Source organism: Amblyraja radiata, chromosome 2 (assembly GCF_010909765.2).
Source record: "Amblyraja radiata isolate CabotCenter1 chromosome 2, sAmbRad1.1.pri, whole genome shotgun sequence".
In the NCBI taxonomy this organism is placed as follows: Eukaryota; Metazoa; Chordata; class Chondrichthyes; order Rajiformes; family Rajidae; genus Amblyraja; species Amblyraja radiata.
The window spans coordinates 103,948,011-103,958,138 of record NC_045957.1 but is presented as its reverse complement, the minus strand read 5'-3'; positions in this window follow the sequence as shown (position 1 = coordinate 103,958,138).

The following is a 10,128-nucleotide window of genomic DNA, read 5'->3' as shown; positions in this document are numbered from 1 at the left end:
TAAACAAAATGATTTGGATTTTCCTGATATGGATGTTAAAAAAGATAATGCTAAATGGCCGGACTATTTGACACAACCAGAATCTGACTAGAATTATTGAATGGTTTCAACACAGAACTAAGTCATTTGAAGCATCATGTCTTCACCGCCGTCTAGCCTTGCAAAGTTATCCTCCATGTATTTATCCATACCTGCAGACAGGTCCTTCCAGATTCCAAACACATACTACATTTCTCCATTTTAAATGCAGGCCACAAATTCAGCAAGAATCCAATTCTTGACAAAAGCTAAAGTAAAGGGTACAGTTGACTGAGGCAGAGTATGTAAGCATGTGCATGTGAGAGAGAAAATGCACTTGCACATCAAGCAGCAATGGTAGAATACACGACCTCTGGAGATCTCACTCTGACAGAAGCTCCAAGAATGACAAACTGGGTGGAGATAAATGTGGAGGAGTTAGGAGAGCGGTGGTCCTGCAGTTAATGCCATCTCTGCAGATGCCTGAACAGATATTCCATGACTTGTGAAGCTGGAAAGAAAGTCCCAGACACAGTCTGTGCAGCTGGTGAGATGCTGCTTTGAAGTATAATTCTACCCCATACTAGTATGGTGCAAAAGAGCACAACAATTACACCAGATCCCACCACTTCCCTTAAAAACATGCCCAACCTTACCACACTACCACCCCCAAGCAGAATTCCAACAATGATGATGAACCACCTTCTCTGACTGAATGTTCATGAGATTGTTGTAACGTCTTCAAAATACATTACCAAACAGTAAATATATATCCAAAGCGATAGATTTGTAAAGAACGCATTTACTGTTTATATGCTGTGACTTTAAGACTTGCTGGCAGACTGAATGTCTGTGTAATTGTTAATTGCTTAGTTTAAGGATCAGCTTCACTACATGTTTCTGTTGCTCAAGAGGATAACAACGTAAACACACAAAACTGAGGGTAAACACTACAATTAAGTTATCACTGCAAATACCCGAGTCCAAACAAAACAAGAACTAATGAGTGAAGGTGAAAATTTTGAACTTGACCAGTTGTTGCCCAGGTAGCAAACCAAGGAAACAGCCCATCCTACATGATATATGAGGTTGGGTTTGGGGAAAGCATGGTTCAGTGGTGGAAAGAGCAATGAAGAGGAAAAATTATTGCATTAGGGCTTTAGAACATAGAACAGTAGACCACAGCCACAGGCCCTTCGACCCACAATGCCTGTGCCAAACACAATGCCAAGTTAAATTCCTTGGCATGAATATGATATATACCTCACACAGGCACCTGGACCAGTGTAGATGGGACATATTGGTTGGCGTGGGCAAGTTGGGCAAAAGGCCTGGTTTTACGCTGCATGACTATAACTCTATGACCCCTCCATTCCAATGCAAATTCATGTACCTTTCTAATAGCCTCTTAAATTCAATTGCCATATCTGCTTCCGCCATCACCTATGGCAGTGAATTCCAGCACCTAATACTCTATGTGAAAAAACTTGCCACACGCATCTTCCTTTAACTGTCGCCTACTGATCTTGAAGCTATGCCCTTGACATCGCCATCCTGGGAAAAAGATTCTGACTGTCGACTCTATCTATGCCTCTCATGATTTGATAAACTTCCATATAGAAACATAGAAACATAGAAATTAGGTGCAGGAGTAGGCCATTCGGCCCTTCGAGCCTGCACCGCCATTCAATATGATCATGGCTGATCATCCAACTCAGTATCCCGTACCTGCCTTCTCTCCATACCCTCTGATCCCCTTAGCCACAAGGGCCACATCTAACTCCCTCTTAAATATAGCCAATGAACTGGCCTCGACTACCCTCTGTGGCAGGGAGTTCCAGAGATTCACCACTCTCTGTGTGAAAAAAGTTATTCTCATCTCGGTTTTAAAGGATTTCCCCCTTATCCCCTAAAGCACTGCATATCTATGTGCCTATCTATCTAAAAGCCTCACATCTACTTCCTCTACCAACCCTGACAGCATATTCCAGGAACCCACCACTCTTGGTGTAAAAGATTTTTTCCTTCAATCTTCCTCTCTCACCTTCAAGATATGCTCTCTGGTCTTTGACATTCCCACCGTGTGATAAAGGTTCTGCTTGCAAACCTATCCAAAACTATTATTTTATAAACATCTTTCAGATTTTCCCAGAACCTCCAATGCTCCAGAGAAAGCAATCCAACTGTTCGATTTATTCAAGCAGCCTTCTAGTGAATCTTTTCTGCACCAGCACCAAAACCTCCACATCCTTCCTGCAATGAGGTGACCAGGTCTGCACACAATATCCAAATTCAGCATAACCAAAGTTTTATAATTCTGCCATATGAATCCCTGAGAGTCGGTCAACTGATGAAGGCAACCATAACATAGAACTTCTTCACCATTCTACCTACTTATGTTGTTGGAGTTGCTAGAAGAGGAATGCAAGAAGGAGAATGTCAGACAAGCTCATCAGCAAAAAAAAAACAATAAGATATGGTCTCGACTTGAAACATCAACTATCCAAGTTCTCCAGAGATGTTGTGTGAGCTGCTGAGTTACTCCAAGACTTTGTGTCCTTTTGGGTAGTGAAACAGGCTTAAAGATAACAGCTAATAAAAAAATATGAGTGAAATGCTGAGTTGTCAAAAGAAGTTTGAGAAGACAGAAGACAAAGGCTTAGATCATTTATTTGGAAATGAAAATGCGGAAAAGATCATGTTAAGAATTTCCGAGGCTTTATTACATAGTGATGACATTCACATCTAACATTCTTTGGCATTTGTACAAATGGTGTGGATTGCTGATATGCTGTCTTATCTATTTATGCAAACATGCAGTGCTGAACATAACAGTCGCCACCTGTACTATCTCCAACCACACACTATTGTCTTCATCGCCTCATCCCTTCGACAAGGCACAAGTGTGACTGGGCCACAGGTGATGGGAACTAAGCCCTGTCCAGGAACAAGACTGAAGGATGATCTAGAGAGTCAGTCAATGTTTGTACTGTCAGATGGTTTTACACTGTCACTCGTGCCAGAAGTAATTGAAAAAGACGAATAATTAATCTTGATTAAAAATAAATTAAGGACATTAAAAAGGTATTTTAAACTTGTCAAACATGTTGTTAATTTCTGGTGCAGACAAGTTGGACCAAGGGTGGTGAATCTGTGGAATTCATTGCCGCAGAAGGCTGAGGCCAAGCCAATGGATATTTTTAAGGCGGAGATTGACAGGTTCTTGATTAGTATGGGTATCACGGGTTAAGGGGAGAAGGCAGGAGAATGGGGTTGAGAGGGAAAAATAGATCAGCCATGATTGAATGGCAGAGTAGACTTGATTGCCCAATGGCCTAATTCTCCTCCTGTAGCTTATGAACTTATGAACATACACATCTATGTACTACATATTGAAATAAATAAATGAAACAGAAAAACAGACCTAAACCTACCATATATATATATATATGAACATCAGTGACTAATTTAAAAACGTTGAGACACACTAGAAGCACCTGCTGTAATTGTCAGATAACTAAGAGTTTGGATGTGAACTGCACCTGCACCGTTAAAAACATAGAACGGTACACGTTGTGCTGAACATGATGCTGTTAAACTGATCTCACCTGCCTGAACATGATCCATATAACTCCTTTGCCTGCATTTCCGTTCCTATCTAAAAGTTTCTTAAATACCATTATCATATCTAGCTTACGCAGTGTCCTTGGATATATCAAGCCCAGGAGATTTATCTACCTTCATATTCCTTAGGAAGTCCAGCACAGCATTAACCTCAGCACATCCCAAATTCCCAGTCTTCCCATGTCCATGGTAAAAACAGAGGAGAAATACTCGTTGCGGACTTTGCCCAGACGGGCCCTATTCTTTCTCTCTAATTACCCTCTTTCCAGGGTGGGAGATTGCAACCTTTACGTGGTCTGCCCTGTTTCAATGAATGCAATCAACCTGGCGTGCACAATCAAATAAGATTAAATAGAACAACGCCATACGCAAGAAGAAGCTAATTGTCCACAGCTGTTTCTCCTTTGATTGTGGACCCAGCTCAGTCCAGAGATCTGTGGTTTCGGGCAGGTGCTGTTTGTGCTGCTGATCTTTGGCTTCTCCTGGCCTGTCTGCAGGAAAACAAGTAGAGGTGCTGTCGCCGAGGGAGGACGGACGGAGCCGCGGCTCGAGAGACTCGAGAGACTAACAGAGACTAACAGAGGCAAAGAGGTTTGCCACGCACTGTAGATATAAAACAGAGGCAAAGAGGTTGGCAAAGAGGTTTGCCACGCACTGTAGATATAAAACAGAGGCAAAGAGGTTGGCAAAGAGGTTTGCCACGCACTGTAGATATAAAACAGAGGCAAAGAGGTTTGCCACGCACTGCAAGGGAGCAGTGGACCAGACAGGAAGAGCGGACGGAATTACCACTAGACAGCCAAACCAGTAGGTAATTTACGGCTGGGGTGAGTACTTTCCCATTTATAGGAGGTAGGATTATATAAATAAGGGGTGTATCAATACAGTAGGGGATTCTTAAATAGGACCAGTTAATTATTTATATAAGATGGGCGGTCAGGAGATGTGCCAATACTGCGAGATGTGGGAATTTGTCGACACCATTGATGTAGAAGATCCCTACAGCTGCAGTAAGTGTTTGAGGCTAGAGGAACTCCAGCTCCGCATTGATGAGCTGGAGACCCAACTTCATACGCTGCGGTACATCAGGGAGGGGGAGTATTACCTGGATGTTTTGTGCCAGGGGATGGTCACACCGACCAGTTTAACTAATTCAGTAGGCAGTGAGCAAGGAAAGGAAGGTGTGGCCATAAGCGAGGCAGGTAGGGGGAACCAGGAGGAGATGCGGCAGGAGCCACAGCCCTTGTCCCTGACGAGCATGACCGAGGCTCTTACTCAATGTAAGGACGGGATCAGGGGCTGTGGGAGGGATGAGCAACCTGGCTGCAGCACCGTGGATCAGGAGGCCATTCAAGAGGGGGGAGTTAGAAGAAATGCCGTAGTGATAGGGGATAGTATTATTCGGGGGGTAGATAAGGTTCTCTGCGGCCAGCAGAACATGTCCCGAAGGCTGTGTTGCCTACCCGGTGCTAGGGTTAAGGATATCTCTGCGATGCTGGAGAGAAATTTGCAGTGGGAGGGGGAGGATCCAGTGGTCGTGGTCCATGTGGGGACCAATGACATAGGAAGGACGAGGAAGGAGGATCTGCTGAAGGAGTTTGAGCAGTTAGGGAATAAATTAAAAAGCAGAACCTCGAGGGTACTGATCTCCGGATTGCTACCTGAGCCACGGGCCAAATCGGCGAGGGTACGTAAAATTAAAAAGCTGAATGCGTGGCTCAAAGACTGGTGTGGGAATAATGGGTTTGGTTTCTTGGGCCACTGGCACCAGTACTGGGACAGGGGGGATCTGTTCTGTAAGGACGGACTTCACCTGAACGGTGCTGGGACTGGGGTCCTGGCAAATCATATAACTAGGGCAGTAGAGAGGTCTTTAAACTAAGTAGCGGGGGGGAGGTATCAAGGGGGGTAATAACGGCAGGGGTAGAGGAAATAGAGCAGGGTATCAGTGGGGAAGCGGAAAGTCAAAATGTGACAGGAGACAGAATGGGTGAAGATAAAGCTCTAGATGTAAAAGGGGCAAAAACGGAAAGGAAGGGTAGTAAAAATCATCTGAAAGTGCTTTATCTAAATGCACGGAGTATTCGTAATAAGATAAATGAATTAACGGTGCAATTAAGTATATATAGTTATGATATCGTGGCCATTACGGAGACATGGCTGCAAGGGGATCAGGACTGGGAGTTAAATATAGAGGGGTACTCGACAATTAGGAAAGATAGACAGGAAAGAAAGGGAGGAGGGGTGGCCCTTTTAATAAGGGAGGGAATAACGGCAATAGAGAGGAAGGATATTGCGTTGAAGGATCAGGATAGTGAAACAGCTTGGGTACAGATAGAGAAAAACAAGGGGAAAAAACACTAGTGGGTGTAATTTATAGACCTCCAAATAGCTGTGACGCTGTTAGTCAGAACATAAATCTGCAAATAGTTGACGCATGTAAAAAGGGAACTGCTGTAATCATGGGGGACTTCAATTTTCATATTAATTGGGCAAACCAAACTGGGCAGGGTAGACTAGAGGAAGAATTTATAGAATGTATTAGAGACGGGTTCCTAGAACAGTATGTCACAGAGCCGACAAGGGGGGAGGCAATTTTGGATCTGGTCCTGTGTAATGAAGCAGGATTAATTAAAAATGTCATAGTTAGGGACTCGTTGGGAACAAGTGACCACAATATGGTCGAATTCCATATTCAAATAGAAGGGGAGCAGGTTGAAACTCAGGCTAGGGTGCTTAGCCTAAATAAGGGGGATTATGAAGGTATGAGGACTGAGCTGATCAAAGTTGACTGGGATAGCAGACTCAAGAATAAGACGGTACATGAGCAGTGGTGTACGTTTAAGGGTCTACTGTATAACCTTCAAGAAAAATTTATTCCTATGAAGAAAAAAAGGGGTAAGGGTAAGAACAGTCAGCCATGGCTCAGTAAAACTATAAAGGATAGTATTCGGCTGAAGGCAAGGGCATATAAGGTAGCCAGAGATAGTGGGAGGGTAGAGGATTGGGAAGCATTTAAAGGTCAGCAAAAAATAACTAAGAGATTAATTAAGACGGGGAAAATAGACTATGAAAGGAATTTAGCGAACAACATAAAAACTAATAGTAAGAGTTTTTATAGCTATATAAAAAGAAAAAGGGTGGCTAAGGTGAACGTTGGTCCATTGGAGGGTGAGACTGGAGAGTTGTTGGTGGGGAACATGGAAATGGCAAAGGCATTAAACGAGTATTTTGTATCAGTCTTCACCATAGAAGACACAAAAAATATTCCAACGTTGGATAAACAGGGGGCGGTAGGAATGGAGGAGCTAAATACTATTAAGATCACCAAGGAGGTGGTATTAGGGAAATTAATGAGACTGAAGGAGGATAAATCCCCTGGGCCTGATGGATTACATCCAAGGGTCTTGAGGGAGATAGCGGTGGGGATTGTGGATGCATTGGTGATAATTTTCCAAAACTCCCTGGAGGCAGGAACGGTCCCAGTGGATTGGAAAATGGCCAATGTAACACCTATATTTAAAAAAGGAAGTAAACAGAAAGCGGGTAACTATAGACCGGTTAGTCTAACATCGGTGGTGGGTAAAATGTTAGAGACAATTATTAAAGAAACACTAACGGGGCACTTGGATAAACATGACTTCATCGGACAGAACCAGCATGGTTTTGTGAAGGGGAAGTCCTGTTTAACGAATTTGCTCGAATTCTTTGAGGAAGTAACAACCCGGGTGGATAAAGGGGAACCGGTGGATGTGGTATACTTGGACTTCCAAAAGGCTTTTGACAAGGTGCCACATAAGAGACTATTGCTAAAAATAAAAAATTATGGAATTGGGGGTAATATATTAGCATGGGTAGAGGATTGGCTAACAAATAGGAAGCAGAGAGTGGGGATAAATGGTTCATACTCGGGATGGCAACCGGTAACTAGCGGGGTTCCGCAAGGGTCGGTGCTGGGACCCCAGTTGTTCACAATTTATATAAATGATTTGGAGGAGGGAACCAAGTGTAATATATCAAAATTTGCGGACGATACAAAAATGGGAGGAAAAGTAGGGGATGAGGAGGATAGGAAGAGTCTGCAAAAGGATATAGATAAGCTAGGTGAGTGGGCAACAACTTGGCAGATGAAGTTTAATACTAATAAATGTGAAGTCATTCACTTTGGGAAAAAAAATGATAGGGCAAGTTATTTTCTAAATGAGGAGGAGCTGCGTTGTAATGCAACGCAAAGGGATCTAGGGGTATTAGTACATGAATCACTAAAAGTTAGTATGCAGGTGCAGCAAGCAATCAGGAAGGCCAATGGAGTTTTGGCCTTTATTGCTAGGGGGATTGAGTATAAAAACACGGAGGTCTTGCTGCAGCTGTACACAGTATTAGTGAGACCACATTTGGAATACTGTGTACAGTTCTGGGGTCCATACTTAAGAAAGGATGTACTAGCCCTGGAGGCAGTGCAGCGAAGGTTTACAAGATTAATTCCTGCAATGAGGGGATTGACATATGAGGAAAGGTTAAGTAGGCTGGAACTCTACTCTTTGGAGTTTAGAAGAATGAGAGGCGATCTCATTGAAACATATAAGATCGTGAGGGGCCTTGATCGGGTGGATGCACCGAGGATGTTCCCAATGATCGGGGAAACTAGAACTAGGGGACATAGTTGCAGAATAAGGGGGGGCTCTTTTAAAACTGAGATGAGGAAGAACTTCTTCACCCAGAGGGTGGTTAATTTATGGAATTCACTGCCCCAGGGAGCAGTGGAAGCAGAAACTTTAAATATATTTAAGACTAAAATAGATGGTTTTTTAGCTGCCAAGGGGATAAGGGGCTACGGGGAGAGGGCAGGGATATGGACCTAGGTATGGTTAGTATAGTAAGACCTGAGTGATCTCCTGGACAAGTGTCGATCGCCTAGATTGGGGTCGGAGAGGAATTTCCCGGATTTTTTTCCCGAATTGGACCTGGGTTTTTATCCGGTTTTTTGCCTCCCCCAGGAGATCACGAGGTTTTTGGGGTGGAGAGGGGTGATAGCGGTATAAAGGGGAGGGTAGTGTCTTGTGTTCTGTGTCTTGTGTCTACTGTTTGTGGGTAAGTGTGTCTGTTTAGTGTTCAGCCATGAGCGAATGGCGGTGCGGGCTCGACGGACCTGGTGGTCTACTCTCGCACCTACTTTCTATGTTTCTATGTTTCTATGACCCTCTTTCCCTTAATGTACATAAAATCTCTTTGGATTCTCCTGAATATTATCTGCCAGAAAATCTCCTGCCCCCTTTTTACCCTTCTGATTTCCTTCTTTAAGTATGCTCCTCAGTCCTTTAGGGATACACGAGATCCCAGTTCAAGTTCAAGTTCAAGTTCAAATTTATCTGCCACATGCAATAAGGATGCAATACACAACATAATTCAACACAGACATCCCCCACAGCATTCTTCACTGTGGTGGAAAGCAATACAGTTCAGACAGTCCTCCTCCTCCTTCTCCTCCCTTGTTCACCCATGATCAGGGCCCTGAACCTCCGTAGTCATCGCTACGGACGGCCCGGTGTTCAAGCCTTCTGCTCGGGATGATCGGAACGCCGACTTCGGGAGAGGTCGAGCACACCCCACGGCCCGGAGCTCCGAAATTGGCCACCTCCTTACCAGAGACCGCGGCTTCCAGATGTTGTAGACCGCGGGCCAGCGGTCGGAGCTCTTCTCCGGCAACCCCCGGTGAGGGATCACCCACTCTATGATGGAAGGTCTGCTCCATGCCTGCCGTCAGAAGCTCCACAGACAGAGGCTCCAAGATGTTGTAGGCCACTGAAGTATAGGGCTCGCAATGTTAAAGTCCCCACTGCACCGCTGCTGAAGCTCTGGGCCCGATTCCGGGAAAGGCCGCACCAAACCAGCTGAGGCTGCGAGGAAGGGGGGACGAAGAAGCGAAAAGGAAGAAACCTGCATCTCTGTCGGGTTAGATGCCTGAAAACGTTTTCCCTCTATTCCCCCCCAACACCCCCCACATAAGACATACAGAGGAACACTAAAACATACTTTTGGACATTCTAAAAAAAACAAAAAAAGTCGAAACAACGAACCCGCTGCAGGCGAGGCAGCCGACTTGAAGCGCCACTGGAACCTATGCAATTTCTCTCATAATCCTAGCTTCCTTACACCTTGTTCTTCACTCTAACAGGAACATGCATGCCTTGAACTCTCATTATCACACATTTAAAAGCATCCCACTTTCCAGACATCCCTCTGCCAGCAAACAACCTACTCCAATCAACTTTAGCAAGTTCCTGTTTAATACCATTCAAGTTGGCCTTGAACCAATTCAGAATTTTAACTTGTAGGCCCACCCTGTTCTTATTCATAAGTATTTTAAAGCTAATGGAACAACAATGGTCACTGGTCCCAAAAGGTTCACCTATTGACACTTTTGTCATTTGCTCTTCCCAATTTCCTAAGAGTAGGTCAAGCTCTGCCCTTTCCCTTGTCGGGTCC